Source organism: Ictalurus punctatus, chromosome 26, assembly GCF_001660625.3.
Source record: "Ictalurus punctatus breed USDA103 chromosome 26, Coco_2.0, whole genome shotgun sequence".
Taxonomy (NCBI): Eukaryota; Metazoa; Chordata; class Actinopteri; order Siluriformes; family Ictaluridae; genus Ictalurus; species Ictalurus punctatus.
In genome coordinates this window covers 10,858,419-10,870,294 of record NC_030441.2, presented here as the reverse complement: position 1 = coordinate 10,870,294, position 11,876 = coordinate 10,858,419, and positions in this window count along the sequence as shown.

The following is an 11,876-nucleotide window of genomic DNA, read 5'->3' as shown; positions in this document are numbered from 1 at the left end:
TGATCAGCTGTCCTTCATGTCTCCCTGTAGCACTGTCTTAGGCATCTTACATTGCAGACATTGCAGTTTATTGCTCTGGACACATCTGCAGTCCTCATGCCTCCCTGCAGCAGGTTTATGGCATGTTCACGGAGGTGAGCAGGCACCCTAGGCATCTTTCATCTGGTGTTTTTCAGAGTAAGTAGAAAGGTCTCTTTAGTGTCCTAAATTATTGTAACTGAGACCTTAATTGCCTACCGCCTGTAAACTGTTAGTGTCTTAAGGACTGTTCCGCAGGTGCATGTGCAATAATTGTTTATGGTTCATTGAATAAGCATGAAAAACAATGTTTAAACCCTTTCCAATAAAGATCTGTAAAGCTTATTTGGATTTTACAAAATTACAAAATTATCTTTAAAATACACTCTCCTGAAAAAGGGATGTTTCTTTTTTGCTGAGTATATAAGTGGGTTCAATAAGTGTGTAGCAAAGGTGCACTGCACTGCAAATATTCTTGATTTTGTTGGGGGGGGTGTTGTTTGTTTTTTAAGCATTTTTGCTTTCAGTGCTTGATTCAGGGTCCGATCAGGCTCCATCAGGCTTGCCTCTTTAGCTCAGTGTAAATAAGAGCTGACAGCAAACCTGACCTTAAATACTGGAGCAAATGAGGCTAGCTAAATCAATGCTCTGATGAAACGGTCGGATGTGCGTGACTGGGTGATTGCTATATGCCACACACACACACACACACACACACACACACACACACACATACAGGTACTGAGGTTCTGTATTAAAATTTTGCCTTAACTCAATTCTGAAAAGGTGGAAAATCTGGAACATGTGATATTACAACTGTTCTGTAAGCTAGATGAAATATTTGACTTTTTGAAGCCATATACTGTACACTCACCGGCCACAGGTGTTATTAGAATCACTTACACCTGCTCATGCATGCAGTTATCTAGTCAACCAATCATATGGTAGCATGTAGTGCATAAAATCATGCAGAAACAAATCAAGAGTTTCAGTTAATGTTCACATCAAACATCAGAATGGGGAAAAAACATGATCTCAGGGACTTTGGCCATGGCATGGATGTTCGTGCCAGATAGGTCGGTTTGAGTATTACAGAAACTGCTTATCTTCCAGTTTCTGGAGTGTACACAAAATGACACTAAAAACAAAAAACATTCAGTGATCGGCATTTTTGGGGGATAAAAATTCTTCATGTGTCCATGTGTTCATGTGTTCATGTGGGAGGTCAGAGGAAAATGGCCAAACTGGTTCGAGCTGACAGGGAGGCTAAAATAACCAGAGTTGGATATAACGCATTACAAAAATACTGTATTCTAATTACTTTTACGTGTTACTGTATTATAGTTACTTTGTAACACGTTACTGTATTCTAATGACTTTTTCTGTTAACACAGTAATGTAGCACATTTTAAATTTATGTAATTTGATTACAGTTACTGATGTCCATAAAATTCTCTTACTTGCATTACAAATTTATTGTTAAGAAAACAATATTGCAAAAGTAAAATGCATTTTTAAAATAAATCATATTTTGCACAGCTGCCAGGTGTGTAACCTGGCCTGGGCCTTCAGGGCTGTAGCCCGAAAAAAAATTTCTTTAGCCCCAATTAATTCTCCACTTGTAGAAGTTTGTCACTACGTAACTGAACGTCAGTAAAAGAAGACGGCGGTGTTGTAACTTTACATCTTCAGTGAACAAAGGTGAGACCAATCAGGCAGGGTTTACAGGAAAATACGTGGAAATACTCATGTCTTATTGGCTGACAGCTCTCAATTCTGCCAAGCACTAGCTCACAGGCAGTGTGACAAAAATTTATATAGGATATATAAAATATATATGATATATTTTTTTAACCAGTAAAGGGGTTGAAATTGAAATAGCAACATTCTCTCATTCTGAGCAGGAATACATGGTGTGTAAATGTCTATATGAGTTCCAGTTTACGTGAACATGATATGAGCAGAGCATAAGGAAAGATAATGTACTTGGCATGACACTGTAGCAGCTAAACCCATAGCTTAATTGTGCCTCCCCTTAGCTAGCGACACCAAACCAACCTAGTTAGAAAAGTTTTATATTTGATCGACCCCATAGTCCTACAAACAGTGACAACACCTGAGGCAAGTTTTATGATAAATCCAACTTTTTCTGATCATGTCATACATTGACAGCTACGTTACCTCAGCGTCTATAAAACAAAACTTAGGCTACTAGCTGAGCTGCAAAAAATGCATGGAGAAGAATCTGGGCTCAGCCCTGGATGATTAACAGTCTACCTATCACTCTTCACAGCTGAGCAATGAGCATGCGCTTTAATGAATCACCAGAGAGCACGTGCTAAAATTACTGAAAGAACTATAAGTTTCACTTTGTAGTGTATTTTAGTAGGTTTGATAGATTTTGAAAGTAACTGGAAAGTAAAGTAATTACTAGCCTGCAGTAGTTACATGCAGTAATCAGTAATGTAATTAGATTACAATTTTAAAGTAGTAATTAGTAGTCTGATAGTAACTCAAATAGCCACTCTCACAACTGTGGTGAGCAGAAAATCAGTTCAGAATGCACAATATTTTGAAACCTGAAGTGCATGGGCTACAACAATATAAAATGTCACTGTGTTTCACTCTTATCATCCAAGAAGAGGAATTTGAGGCTAGAGTGGGCTCATACACACCCAAACTGGACAGTTGAAGATTGCAAAAACCTATATATATATATATATATATATATATATATATATATATATATATATATATATATATATATATATATATCTTTTTTTTTTTTTTCTATAAATACAGTCATTGAAGATTCACAATAAATAGTCTTACTGGAATTAGGAGTAGTTACAGTAGCAATATGTATGTCATGATATTAAATACCAGTTTACCACATCATTTAGCCAATAATGCATGAGTTGCCAACAAACATTTCCTGTAGTTAAAAACCTTTCATTTGTGTCATTTGTCCAAAAGTTCAAGACACTTTACACTACACTACAGCAGGAAGACCTACACTATGTAAACCTACACAAAATAAAGTTTCAGTATAGTATCGTAAACATCTTTACAAGTTGCAACTAAAGCAATTTACAGTATAACTTGCAATGCATACAGCACTACATATCACAGTGTTTGGTATTAGTTTTGTTTGTTAATGTTGTTTTGATGTAATTTCACAAGTGGATGTTTGCAGAAAAGAAACATGCATGTTTTTAAAAAGGAGCAAATTTATTCAGACTAAATTTTACATTATTTTACACAATTACATTATGTTTGGTTAGATATATAACGTAATATGTACCATTAGTAAGGTCATACCAGTTTACTCTTGAGCTTTAGAAACAGTGATAGGAGATTTAATAAAAAAAAATTATAAAGAAAAAATTAATAAAAATGAAACTTTCACTTATGACCCTTTTCTCCTGTTTCTGCCAGTGTAATATTCTTCTACAGTGTCTACACCACTGTAAAGAAAGTTAAATGATATATTTGTTTGGACACTGGACAGCATATTTTTTACCCTGTTACTGGAAATTTTATCATCATCCTTAAACATGTGGGAACTTGCTGGGAATGATGCAAGTGTCATGTGTGTAATGTTTGTGTTTTTAAGATTTTATACATGTTAAGATATGAATTTAATGATAAATTTAATGACAAGGATGATGAAGCACATTGAGATGCGTGAAAAGGCAATATTACTCACGGTATTTTGAAGCTATAACTCTTCAAAAATGACAGGAAGTCCAGTAATTGGGTTTAGTCACAAGAAAAAAGAAATAGGAAACAACATCCTAGGTATTCATCATGTAAGAAACTCATGGACTGCAAAGTATTGCCTACTGCACTTCACTGTGAAATCATTCATCTGAATCATTCAAATACTAAACATCTTGGCATCAAATGCACATGGTATCCATGTGTTTTCTCTCTTGACATGTGGTTATGTGTATTGCTTAACACTACTTTACATGAATCTACTTTAGGTAAACCTCATCTTTTAGCCCTTTTGTTTAAATTACTTGAGTTTAAGACTAATCTAAGCAAGGAATGTGTATATATGAATCAAGAAATGTTCATTATTAAATGTTTAGTGATTTGAGGAATGTTAAAAAATATATATTTTATTGGAACAACATTAGCACTGGCTCTGAGTCTTTTATCTATAGCCTTAACAGGTTTAACCCTCCAAGTGATCCTGCCTTTTAGCACTGTAAAGCTCCTATTTAGAGTCCCATTTGGATCTGAGAGAGACCAGTTAATGAGTTCCACAAAGATTTATGTTTCATTATTCCCATGCTATTTGGTCTTTGGCAATAATTAAGGAATAAAACATGATAGGGGATGCTTTTATTGGAATATAATAGATGATAAGGTGAGAAGCTAGCATTACCACTTCGCGTGATTATTTTCTATAAACAGCACATACTGAAGTGTTTTATTCCTCTTATACCACAGCAGTTTGTCAACAAATAGGCCTACACTTTTTTATTTATTAAAGAAAGACACATCATACATGTTTACAGGTACATTTAAGCCTCACCTCTTTTTTCTCTCTCTTAAAGTTAATAACATAAAAACACAGCTTGTCATGTTACAGAAAAAACAGAACGGGATGAATTACACCTTTATAATATAGAAAATTATACACCTTCCAACCAATCAGAATTGAGAATTCAGCAGCACTGCGGTATAATAGTGATGAAACTGTATTATTGTATATACTGGGATGTTATACACTCAGGTTCATAAGTATTTGGACAGTGACCCAATTTTCTTAATTTTGCCTTTGTACACCAATACAGTAGATTTAGAATAGAATGAAGCAATCGGCATGTGATTGAAGTGTAGACTGTCAGCTTTAATTCAAGGGTTTGACAAAATATTGTATTAACTGTTATACATATACATATATATATAATATATATATATATATATATATATATATATATATATATATATATATATATATATATATATATATATATATATATATATATATATATGTGTATGTGTGTGTGTGTGTGTGTGTTCTTAAATGTCAAATTACTTCAATCCACTTGAGCATGCTTTTCACTTACTGAAGGCAGAAAGATTCACAAACAAGCAGCAACTGAAGGCCTGGCAAAGCATGTCAAGGGAGGACACTGAGCATTTGATGATGTCCATGGGTTCCAAACTTCAGGCAGTCATTGATTGCAAATGATTTGCATCCAAGTATTAAAAATACAACTAATCATTATGATTATATTCGTGTGACCGATTACTTTTGAGCCTGTGAAAATGAAGAGCCTCTGGAAAAAATGCCTGTAATTGCTAAATGGATAATGCAATATTTTTTAAAGCCCCTTGAATTAAAGCTGAAATTCTACACTTCAATCACTTCTTGATTGCTTCATTTCAAATCCACTGTAGTAGTGTAAAGAAGGGCGCACATCCTACTCACACCTCCAAAGTTGGGGGTTCAATTCCTGCTGCTGCCCTGTGTGTGCGGAGTTTGCATGTTCTCCCTGTGCTGCGTGGGTTTTCTCCGGGTACTCCGGTTTCCTCCCACAGTCTAAAGACATGCACAGTAGACTGATTGGCATGTCCAAAGTGTCCGTAGTGTATGAATGGGTGTGTGAATGTGTATGTGATTGTGCCCTGGGACGGATTGGTACCCAGTGGGTGTACCCCACCTTGTGCCCAATGCTCCCTGGATTAGGCTCCAGGTTCCCCGTGACCCTGTAAGATAAGCGGTATAGAAAATGGATGGATGGATGGTGTACAGAGGCAAAATAATGGAAACTGGGTCACTGTCCATATACTTATAGACCTGACTGTATGGTACTAGTACAATAGTGGATTGTCTAAGAGTTAGTTTTTTCTTCTTTTTCAAGCCCCAACATGTGCACACTGGGATTATCTACATTTTTTCCCCCAGATTGTTCAGGAATTAACATCTCTGCTCACTCAAATGACCCAATGCACTTCTCAAAACTATATACACATTTTTAATTATATATAAATATTTATATATGAAATATTTATAGACAGGTTTGAATGAAGCCATCCTCTATAGAGTATATGAATCCAAAATGATGAACACTAAAAATGCATGACTCATTTCCTCACTCTCAGTAATCGCTTTATCTTGATCAGGGTTGTGGTGTGGAACACTGGGCTTGTGTATCATCAAATATCACACACACTTATTATTTGAACTATTAAAAATGATGCCTTTCATGCAGCATTGATTGAGCTGTCACAGTGTCTATACTGGTATTATTGTTGTATGGATCAACATGAGAAGAGTACCTTGAAATCTGGTCAAATAATACCCTGATGTATTTGTATAGTTAGTGTTTACAAGTGGGGGGGGGAATCTACCAAACTTTGAAAGTGGATTAATGAATGAATGAATGAAAGCAGCATAAAAATGTAGTTTAAAACAAGTTATTTAAAAAAGTAAAATAATAATAAATCAAACAGTACTAGTAATACTTCCAATACTTCTAAGTGTTGGGAATCAACTACATTTAATGAAAAGCTGAGAACATGATCTTCTAATAAAATCTGTATTTCATTTTTGAGAGAGAGAGAGAGAGAGAGAGAGAGCTTTCTTCGTACACTTTCTTCTCCTCTACCTCCCGCCTGAGTTCAATCTCTATATCTTCTTCTTCTTCTTCTTCTTTCCTCTCTATTTCCTCAAGTCTTCTCCACTCTATATTATATATATATATATATATATATATATATATATATATATATATATATATATATATAATCAGCTTGCAACTGTCTTTACTGTTTCTATTCCAAATGTGGTGTTCAACATTACAACCATGTACCTTATTGTCATTTTGTTTTCTTAATTTATTCTGTTCTTTCGAACCTTATTAAACCTTATTTAGAGGTCACTATGAATATCTTTGTGTAGATTATTTTCTATAGATGGGGTTAGGGGATAGTGAAGATAGGGGGGACTCTTACACTGCTCTTACACTGCCATCTTCTGGAAGGTTGAGTTAACATGGTTAGAGGTATATGCATTGATATTTAGGTGCACTCCTTTGGCAGTGTTCATAGTTTTGGCCATTAGGTGGAGTTTTGCACACAGTTAAAGAGATGATTGTATCATAAGTAAGTTATAAAACCTTGATTTGGCTCGAAAGAGGGGGAAATATTCAAGATGGAATGGTGTGGTGCATCATACATCATACTTTTTAGACACTTAATGTTGTGGAACATTCACAAAACAAGTTAGTTTCTGTTCTCACAAGTCATCTGTGTTGAAGACTTTTCCATGTTAAACTTACAGCTCTAACTTTGACTGTAATAAAGCATTGACAAGAGAGACTCCTTCCAAAAATGGTAAATAAACTTCTTCTAGTGAAAACTTATAATATGTAACCATATCTAATAATTACACCGTTTTTTAATCCATTGATGTGGAGCATCTACGATGCAAGTCCCTGTCAGAGCTGCTTTAATACAAAATGAATCATCACCCTCTGACTCAAAAATTCTTAATCAAAAAATTCCACAGAGTTTATAAAGTTGAGTAAAATATCTTTGTGCCTAAAATGTTTTTATAGCCAATTTCTTAATCTGGACAATAATATACAGCATAGAATAGATCTTTAATGTTCATGTTCTCATGCTGATTCTCATAATCAAATATTGTTCAGGTCAAATTAATAATGTGTCTGTTTTCATTAAGCTGATACTAGGCTATGCATGGTGTATAAAGTGTGATATCAATTTACTGTTGCTGTAAATCATTGTGTTTTAGGAATTTATTAATAATCTTTTACATTTAGTAAATAAGTAGTACCTGTACATGAGACTGTGCAAAAAATATGCCACGTTGAAGTTTAAAATATATTGGAGTGTCCACACTTTTATGTCTATAAAAGTGTCATTTGTATATCACAAGGTCAGACCTTTATAAAAAAAATTATTATTATTATTATTATTATTTAAAAAGAGAAAGAAATGATTGACATCAGTAATGGAAAGGCTTCATTAAATTTCCACACCTTATTCAGAATGTCAGTTGTTGTTTCATTGCATTGATGATTGTATGAGTATTGCAAGCCTACAAGTATGAATATTGTATCCAGTTTGATATGGCACCCAGCTATTAGTGGATTTAATTGTACAGTCAGATTTTGGGCTTTTTGTTAGATTGATATGCACAATATAGTCTATAGTTACATATACAGATGTGTGACAATTTAAAGGGAAGAAAACTACAAGTGTCTTATTAAGGTGTTGGGCCACCAGAAGAGCTTCAATGCACAGAAGAGCACAGATTCTATAAGTCTCTGGAACTGTACTAGAGGGATGAACACTATTCTTTCACAACATAATCCCTCAGTTGGTGTCTTGATGATGGAGGTGAAAAGTGTTCCATATGTGTTCAACTGTGTTACAATTTAGTGACTATGAAGGCCATTTCATACTTACATCATTTCAAACTCATCCAACCATTCACTGAGTCCTCCTGCATTGTGGATGGGGACACCCATCATTAGAGAGATGTTTCATCTTAGGAAAAAGGTGATAAGTCAGAAGAACTTTGTATTGATTTGCAGTGACGATTCTGTCTAACGACAAGTGAGCCCAAACTATGCCAGCAAAATAAATACCCCCCCCCCCGCATTACAGCCAAGCATTTTTTCCATTCTTCAATGGTCCTTTCTGAGCCTGTGCCCAGTGTAGCCTCAGATTCCTGTTCTTGGCTGACAGGAGTGGAATCAGAGAAGTGTGCTCTTGTAGTCCATCCTCCTTAATGTTTGATGTGTTGTGTATTCTGCTTTTCTGCCCACCATATTTGCAAATAGTGGTTATTTGAGTTACTGTAGCCCTCCCGTCAGCTCAAACCAGTCATATCTGAATATACAGTATGTGTTTTATGAATAATAAGAATAATGATGTGGAAATGTCTTCAACAATAAAACTAGAACAGTATGAAATCTGTACATATTATATTTGTAATATTGATCTGCATGAAAGGATGGATGTTTGACTTAGAATGGATTTAGATGTACTGTACATTTTCCCATTATTGTTGTTTGCCATCAAATAAAATTAACAATAAGTACTGAATGGCCAGGAGAGAGAGAGAGAGAGAGAGAGAGAGAGAGAGAGAGAGAGAGAGAGAGAGAGAGAGAGAGAGAGAGAGAGAGAGAGAGAGAGAGAGAGAGAGAGAGAGAGAGAGAGAGAGAGAGAGAGAGAGAGAGAGAGAGAGAGAGAGAGAGAGAGAGAGAGAGAGTGAGTGAGTGAGTGAGTGAGTAGGTATATATTTTATAAATTATATAAATATGTGTGAAACTGTGTTACATTTCCCCCAACTTAACCCTGCTTTTAAGTTCCACAGCAAGGTCAGGTCGAAAGAAAACCTATTCAGTAGATGACTTTAAAACAAATTTGTATAAATTTGAAGTAAATTAGCACTGACATTGCTTCTTGCAGTCCATTGTCTTCAAAACTATTCAAATCTGTAATCAGCAAACAACCCCAAGATGAGAGTTTAATTGAAAACACACATCTGATTTCTCATTCCTGAGAGTGCAAGTGATTTTGTTGAATTAATTCTGCAAATCATTACCAAGTTCCAAATCTGTAAATCTGTACTGTTACTGATATGCTTACTAAGTTTACGCACAACCTTAAACTGGCTTATTCAAAATCCATACATTCCACTGAGGGGTGAATGCACAAAAGAAGAGTACAGCAACCATATTTCACCAAACTCACCCATTCTACTTTACTCATAACACTCCTCCATAACCCCTATTGTGCTGGTCGTCCCGTTCCATCGCTCCACAACCCACAAAAGCACAGGATTGCCACTCAGAGCTTTAACTGAGAAGACAAAGGCCTCCACTTGTCTGAGAAATCCATATCCTAATTGATTCTCATTTTCATTAGTCACCGCGAGAGGCTTTTGTCCTGTGGGACTGGGCCCGAGCCAGAGGAGGGAAGCTCTCTGTCGCTCTCAGTGTGCCTGACCCGGAGAGCTCTCCTCAAAGCGCCAGAGAGTCAGGCTTGCCTTTTGAAGTGTGTCCCCTGCTAACTAAAGGTCAAAATAATAAATGTAAGCCCAATTGAAGCCTGGCGAAGGAGGGGGTCGGACACAAAACAGGGAGTTTAGGGGAGGACGAGTGCACGAGAGGAGACGTGTTGAATTCATTGAGTTGGACATATCCAAAGACAGCGCAGCACGATTCCAGGAGAGAAAGAATGGAAGGTTCATGCACTCAGACAGGGTTGGCTCCAACAGTCTGTGGGTTTTGCTGAGAAATATTCTCTCTCTCTCTCTCTCTCTCTCTCTCTCTCTCTCTCTCTCTCTCTCTCTCTCTCTCTCTGTCTCTCTGTGCCTCTGTTGCTTTCACACCCACTTTCTCATCCTTTTTCACGCTGTATCTATTTCTCTCTCGCAGTCTGTCACTGTCTCCCTCTTTTGCTTATCCTCTTGTTCACATTGTACCTGCTTGCCAACTCAGCATACCAACATGCATCTCCCTGAATGTATATATATATATATATATATATTCCTTTATTAAAACATTTTTTAAAGCTTCATACTTCTCTTAAACATTATCCAGATGACTTTTGGATAAGAGAGTCACGCCCACTTTCAAGGATTTCACCCATTGCATAATCATACCTTGGTTCAACGTATCAATATGACCAAGAATATAAGAAATATCAATTGCTTGTGCAAACATGCAATATATAAGACTCATTTAGCTGCGCTGAAATTTCAGATCACAAGATTAAAGCTTAAGGAAAGCATTCGTTTAACACTTGAATTGAAGATGCACATATCTCAGCCTATTTAAGATGCTACTTCACATTCTTGTCATTTTACAAGTAGTGCAGCTGCAGTAATCCAAAATACATAAACGATGAATTGCCCGTTTCAATGTCTACTTTCAACGATATCTTTTTGCATATTTTCACGAGGACATTATAACCAAGTCATTAAAAAATTATAGATTACATCAAATTAAATCCAGTCTTCAGAAGATGAAACCATCTCTTGTTTCATAACATTTCTTCTTTAAAAGGTACACATATTATAAACATATTCAGTGTTTGCTTTTGGGTAAAAAAAAAAAAAAAAGCTTCATTTCCAGTAATACTTCAAATTCCTGATGTTTAGCTGTGGTTTAGAACCAGATCATGAGATCAGAACCATGGTGCAGCCCTAGATCCTAGTTTATCATTTGATTCCCATGTAACTAATATCTCTAAGGTTGTTTACATGCATCTGAGAAACATGACCACAATAAGAAATACACTAACCCCAGATAACATTGAGAAACTAGTGCATGGTTTCTTATCTTCTAGATTGGACTAGATCACAAGATTTTTTCAAGATTGCTTCTTTAAGGAAACTTAAAAAGCGGAAAAAGAAAAACAGAACAACTGAAGGCAACTTATCCAAGCTACACTATCTACCTAATAAATTCAACATTGACTACACAGTCCTCCTAGTGGCATTTAAAGCTCTGAATGGTTTACCTCCAGCATATCTCACTAATGTCCTGAAGCAGTATAACCCATGAGCATTTCACTCAGCTGAGACAGGCGTACTGTTTGTCTTGTGGATTAGTCATAAGTAGCTATTTTTTCTGTAATAGTGCTCAAGAGAGTATTAGGAACTTAACTTAATAAGTGATCAAAGATTAAAAACATACTTTTTTATTTGACCTATTCTTGTTAAATAGTCCTGAAAATTGTATATTATTATTATTATCAATCTATCCATTTTCTGTACCACTTATCCTACACAGGGTCATGGGGAGCCTGGAGCCATTCACATGGGTCTTGGGACACAAGGTGGGTGACAATCTGGACGG